The sequence below is a fragment of the Aythya fuligula genome, chromosome 11 (assembly GCF_009819795.1).
Source record: "Aythya fuligula isolate bAytFul2 chromosome 11, bAytFul2.pri, whole genome shotgun sequence".
Lineage (NCBI taxonomy): Eukaryota > Metazoa > Chordata > Aves > Anseriformes > Anatidae > Aythya > Aythya fuligula.
Window position 1 is genome coordinate 3,530,571 of NC_045569.1, and position 7,460 is coordinate 3,538,030.

Sequence of the window (7,460 nt, forward strand, 5' to 3'; positions counted from 1 at the left end):
ACAAAAACCTTTAAATCCCTGCCAAATGGTCCTAGCCTGCAAATTCAGTACAGTATTCAGTCCAAGGTTATTTTTGCCATGGCAAGGTAGTTTCTTTGAAAGACAGATGCTTAGCTGTGCCTTACTGTCCCACAGTAGATGTCCAGATCCTGATCTATGCATTTCCCCTCACAAAGTAATTCCCATTAGTGAAGTCCTGATTCAGTTTAAGCTAACTTACAAATTACTGCTAAGTTAGATTGCTGCGATGATACCTTGGCCAAGCTTTTGGACGTGCTCAATATATGTATTTCTCAAAAGACTCAGCCGAAGTTTAGTCCATGAACTGAAAACAAACCCCCTCGTGCTTTTCCTGGAAGCTACCCTCACATCAGAGACGTTCATTAATGTTGTACTTGGATCTCAAATCTGAGGGACTGCCTCAGAGTGCTGTGGGGCATCTTCAGCTAGAGCTGACTTCAATTGCAATTGTGGGTGCTCAGCATGCCTAAAAATTAGGCCATGTATTTTTAAAAGCTATCAAACACTGTGTTGTTAAAATAACATCTCTTTTTCGTGTGGCAGAAGAAGAAAAAAATCAAATGAATTTTTGCTGGCTCTGCAAATAATAACAATCACTGTTGGCATTTGTTTATGAAAACAGGTAAAAAAAATAACAAACGAATATTCTCTGCTCTGCCCCACACTGAACTATACATATAGTTATATTCAGTGAAAACGTTTGTGCCTCACCTAAGCTGAAATAATTTCCCAAAGCAGTTTAATGCACTAACGAGTCACATGCATTCACACTGGCAGTTTTACACAGGAACATGCAGGTGGACTTTCACTTCATTTTATTACACTGTTATGGGTTTTCTATCGCAGAGAGGGAATTAACAGAGGAGCCAAGGGCTGAACTGACAATGCAGACTGAATTAGCATTTCTTTTATCGAGCAACGTAGAATGAGCAAATACCAAAACGTGTTATTCTAGTTTAAGGCTACACTGAGAATATATTATTTGTGAATGCTAACACTGACACTTTTAAAACGTTAGAACTTGTTTGTACTTGTTAGATAATACTAATTTGCTCGGTGATGCCACACTAGAGTCACCAAATATTTTAGATTACATCTTACTCTGCACCGAATGAAAAGTTAATAAAAATATGCAAGTTAGTAGTAAAAGGCAGACCTGGTTTGCTGTTGTCAACATGGCATAGCGATTTTAAGACTTCATCTGCATTCATCCTTGATATACACACTCAAATATACAACGTGGCAAGTCTCATAAAAGCAACGATAAAAAAAATGTGTTTTCTAAATAATTTTTATGCCGCATAGCATGCGCAGAACATACTCTTCCAAGTGGAAAAGAATTGGATACAAGTCACAACACACCTATGCAAATAAAATACGCATTAAAAGAACAGAAGAGTATTTGGCTCTTTCAGATTATATGGTTGTTGGTACTAAATACATGATTATATTTCTCACTGACAACAGCATGGACAGTAACAATAAATGCAGGTTAATGATGATGAATGGGATCAGCAGGAACAGCATGGCCAGATTTGCATTTGCTCCTGTAGTGACTGCAGGGCTCTGCACTGGGTGACAAGATGGTTTCTTTTTCAAAGTTTACCATGTCAGTAGCATGCCATTCTTTTGAAAGGTGATTTCTGCTTCATAGCAGCTTGTTGCCTCCCTTAAGATTAAGGGAGATGGAATTGTGTTCTTTAGACAGAGAAACTAACATATAAACTGGCAGTCTTAATTCCAATGATTAAGTAAGAAATATTTGGGAAAATATTTAGCCCTATGTTACTTCTGGTTTTCTATAATGAAAATTAAATTTTGGAAGAAGGAATCACTGATTTATTTAAACTTATGTAGCCTTTGTTTGAAATAGGATGAAGAAATAACCTGATTTGGAGAGAAAAAAAAAAAAAAAGGTGTACTTTTCCAGAGAACATTCGACAGAATTATCTAAGGGCCAGGTCTAAGGGACTGATTGCGGTCTAAGGTTGCAAAACACTTTTTTTTAAATGCAACTTCACACATGACAGCATTTCAGATAGGAAATAGTGTAAGATTTCTAATTTAAGTAAAATGAATTGTTGCTTTGGGAACAAGCTAGGAAAAATGTTTGTATACATCCTGGCAGCTCTTTAGGGGTACCATCAACTAGAAAATGTTATGTCTTACGCAGTAGGAGGAATTTCCATCATCAGTGAAAGATAGTTCTCTTACTTTAATGTTGCTGTCTTCTGGAATCTTCTGAACCACCACACTGGAGGACCACGTGCTTTTTAATTATTATTAATTTTCAGTGAGACAGACTGATTATCTTGTTTTTCTTGGCTTTGGTTTGCTTGTTCCCCCCCCCCCAAAAAAAAAAAAAAAAAAAAAAAATCCACCAGCTACTACTACAAAAAAAAAATCATAAACTTGTCATAACCTGGTAACATTACAGTGGCCACTTTGAAGAACGGTCTGAAGAGTATTTGCCAAACCTTTTGATCCCTAGTAATCAGAACAGAAGTGCCCAAAATCCAGAGATTAAAGGATTAGGCCTCAAGAAAGACTTGTGGTATTTCAAGAAAATGTGACTGATGCTCACCACTTATTTTTTACAGTTCTGATGAGATTTAGTGTTTAAGGTCCTTTCCTGTTCAGACATAAAAGCTGCTGTAATCAGAGTATTACTAGGAAAAACTACTCTGTTTGGGGATTCAATATGTTTAAATTGTTGAGCCAAGGTTATTGTTTGGATTAGGTTAGAAAGGATGACACAGAAATACGTAAGCTCCAATAGCAAAGCAGAGAAGAAGAAAAATGTTTGTATTTGTAAACAGCATTCTGAACACCCTAAGCAAGCTAGTTACAGCTATATAATCATCATCTAGAACAACATAGCAACTAGATGGTGTATGTGTCTACGTAGCTACTGGAAACAAGACAAGTATTTCCATCAAACCGAAACCCGTATGAAAGCAGAACTGGAGGCACTGGATATGGAAAAGACTTACTAGGTCAGCTTGCCCATCCCCCAGGCCTGTTGTCTCTCGAAATCCATGTGGTCGGTTCACGCACACCTCCTCTGCTTCTGCCACACAAACTTGATGCATAACAACTAACATCCATCAGTGTCAGTACACTAAAAAACATGTGATAACAGTCTATACTGACAGTAAACTGTTTTAGGATATTTGCTGGTAAAATCAAAAGATTTTTTTGCAGACTTCCTATGCCCAAGCAGTTAGCAGCTTTTCCATAAGAAATACGTGGCTATTAATAATACTTGTGGAGGAATTAGAGAGCCATGAGGAAATATCAGCATGTATTTTTATACATTACAAAAGGTATTTTAATACATTACAATATGCAATCATGCCATTTCAAACACCACTGGATTATTGTTACTGATTTTGGGAGAAAAATCCAACAGCTGTCTGGGAATTCCCTCAGTGTCTGGATTATTGATTAAATAGCTTAACGTTGTCTAGATCCTACCACTCCACTAATGTTTGAAAATGATCATTGGTAAACAAGTTTGCACTATTTTCTCTGGAATTGCACAAAATTACGTATTTTATTAAAATTAGCCTGATTTGGGGGTGAGATTGGCTGTTACTACTCCTAAAGTACTCCACACAGTATGTACAAAATACCAATTTTATCTTTTAAAGTAAAAACTAAGATGGGTCAGTGCAGCCAACCCCCCTGACTTTTCAGAAAACTGCTAAATATGAAATTTCACATACAATTCATTCCAAAATTCTGCTCTTCCTCCTTGCCCCTCCAGGAAATTGGAACTAGAAAAAATGAAACAAAAATTTAAGGTAGGGAAACTATTCTAGTGTGAAGTGGGTGGGTGCAAGTGTTGCAGTGGCTTATGTTACAATGATGTGATTGGATGCAAGTTTGACATCCTCTGTGGTATGTTTAGGATAGAATGATAGAATGATAGAATGATAGAATGATAGAATGATAGATAGATAGATAGATAGATAGATAGATAGATAGATAGATAGATAGATACATGACCGTTGCCTGTTAGCTTTACATTCCTTGCCTGTCTGCATGTGCTACAGTCAGCCTGTCTCTAGTTTACTTCCTTGTTGCTTGGTTCAGCCTGCACAGGCTGTGGTTTTTGTTCTGTGTGAGGCTCCCTGTGCATGCCCTGCTTGTGAAGCAAGCAGATAAGAGGCATGGTGTGAACGGCAGCTTATGTCACGTGGACCACGAGATATGGCAGCGTTGTGTGGCACACTGCTGCAACAGAGGCAGCCCCAGTAACACAGACCTCCTTTGAGAGTGGATTGGATTGCTTTGGATTCACTTGCCTAAAAACGTGGGTGTTGACTGAGAAAAGTACCAGTATTCAGAGCTGAGAATGTAAACATAGTGCAGTAAACAGTCTATTCATGACTGCTCAACCCAGAGCTGGGTAATCTAAGCAGTACAGACTGTACTGGTCAAAGATACTTGCGTACATGTAAGAATGACACAGTTTGCCTCTGTAAAGCATCCCTCTTTCCTAGTGTGGAGGGTTCAACAGGCTGCAGTAAGTCCTGTAAAAGCCATTTCCTTCTAGAGTTGTACTCAGGTAATATTTTATCACAGGCCTCTCTCATATATGCGAGTTCAATTGAATTTAGCTCTACCACATTACCAAGGACAATATACAACCCTTAATATGATTGTTGATCTAAAAATGGTAAGCCTTTTGCATATATGTGATGCTATTTAGGCTATTTGTTTATCACGGGCCTAAAAATAAACAAAACACACCTTCAGCAATGGTATCAGTTGCTGTCTCTTTGACCTGATGCATTTGCAAGGATTTTTATGGAGGAACATCTTCTCCTAAACACTATTGTTCCTCTGTTTCTGACAAGTAGTATGCACATGCATGGAAATCCTGTGCTTTCCTACACTGTTAGCTATGGATGGTATTCAAGTCTCTACTAAATGTCACAACTTTTATGAGAGGCATGGAAAATTCTATATAATGAATGTTGAAGACACTAAGCCAATAAGAATGTACTAGGAGGAAAAAAAAAAATAAATCTAAACTTGTAAAAAGAACAGGTTAATATATAAAACTCAAGTTTTTATATTTTTATTTTGAAAAGGAAAGTAGTCCACACTTGTGCCTGCAGAAAGAAGAGGGCCATAGGTAACAAATAATGCATGTTCTTTGATCTAATCAAAAGCAAACACTGTATATTGATCCTCAGCTGTCTTCTGCAATAAACTATTCTAACAGCATATCAGCAACACATACCCTTCTGTCCTGAACCACTCCTACCAGCTATACTGATCGAGCTCTTTTGTTCTATGATCTGCCTCCTCCTTTGCTGAAAGATCAACAATGGCAATGCAGTGAACCACTTAACTTGGAATGCATGCATTTTTGTTAGAGCCATTGGGTTATGAGAACAACATCATCCTGAAGAAACCTTATAAAATTAAAAATAATGCAGTACTTGGAAGCTACAGAAGAATGAAGATTTACAACCACTAATCATGGAGGGATACTAGCAATAGATCTCAACTATTGCTCAAAATGATCACAAATATTGATCCATTTGAAATCTGCACTCTGTTTCAAAATGACAAAAACGTGGTATTATAATCATGATTTTTAGGTTAACGTTTTAGAAATGATTAAAGGGAAACTGGGAATCTGCTAACAAATAATGTCAGATAAATCTCAGACCATACCAACGTTTTGTTTTCAAGTGCTTTTTTCAGATAAATTAAATAAATTCTGCTAGCTCTGTAAGTATCTCGCTATTGGTTGTCCCTTCTAATATAAGCCTATTCTCTACCCAGTTACCAACTAAGTATTATAGAATTAACCACAACTGTTAAGGTCACATCAAGTCAACATCAAAGTGGTAAAACCTTAATGGAGTAAGGGATAAAGAATATAACAATCTCTTTATTTCTGTTTTCTGCATCTCTGGAGAAATACTTTAAAGTTCTCCAAAAAATACTTATCTAAACATATTCATCTTTTCATATTATTTTAAATGTAGGTAGTTGAATTTTAAATCCAGTACAACTGGATTTAAATATTTCAATAAAATAAATCGTATTAAATAAATCATGTTGTGGATCATAGAGAAATGTGCAAATCTGCAATCCTAATATGTATGTATGTTATCATTCCCAGAGGGCTCTACACAAAAAGAACTGTGTTGCTGTGTTTGTTAACATATTTAATCATTTATGATACAATAAATTACCCCACTTTTGTTTATCAAGTTAGCTAAAAGCTGGCTAAAAAAAGAGGCTCTAATCTCTCTAATCTCAACCAGTGATCTTGTTGCCTGCATACCTAACTAGCAGAGATCCTCTAGCTAATGTTTATGCCATTTTTAACGTCATGATCTTTTACAGTTATATTGGATGAAAACTTCAAAAACAGTGGGTATATTACCAAAATATTTGTCTGCAAAAAGAATAAAAAATACTTTTCTTTTGAAAAAAAAAAAAAAATTGTTACCATTTGGAACGAGCATGTTCAACATTATAGCTTTCATACCGGCATTATAGCTTTCACCTTGTTGGTATTCTCTAGCTTTTCTGTTTCTCTTAAAGTCCCCCAAAACCTCATTTTGGTTATGATGCTTTAATCTCTCTTGGAATTGACAATTTATTACTTAACAAAACCTGTCTTTCCCTTGGTGTAGCTCCAGTTTCGTCTACTGACCTCTCTCTTCCTTGTTTCTCCAAACCAAAAGCCTAACCATTAGAGTTAAATTCTGCATCTTGTTTTTCAAAGGCCACCACCCATTAACCTCTTGCCATTCTCACTGACCAAAAAAAAAAAAAAAAAAAAAAAAAGCCTGTAACGGACTGAATTCTTGTCTGATTGTTTTTTCCAAAAGCTCTGCAATTTCTTTTTCATAGGCTCATCCCTTTCCCCTTTGTATCAATACCAATGTTAACATTAAGTACTTTCATTTTCTATATTGATATTTGTATTTTTTGCCTTCCGCTAATCACATTTGTCCCGTCTTTCATTTCATCGCCATTTATCCCATTACAATTCATGTCTTGGTGCTCAAAGTTAATCTCCAAGCATTTCTTCTGTTTTGCAACTAATACTTCTGCAGAAATCAGAAGTATTCAGAAGTATTATATATCAGAAATCAGAAGTATTCTTCAACTATATGGACCCTCTGTGTTTAGTCAGTTAAGTCCCTGTGATTTCTTCTGTGCATATCTCTTCATTAAAAGCATAGTCTATATAATTCAGGGTATACTATTGTTACTGTATAGACATCCAGGTATACATATGTGACTGTACATGTGTTGCAGAGACAGAAATGTTAATGAACTAACCCCATCAAGGCCATCCAGATCCAGATCTCTGACCCTTAGGCTCAATGCAGCTCAGACTGTTGCTTTTCTGATCCTTCCTCAGAGGTGCAGGGTTCAGAAACTGCCAGGGAGGGAAA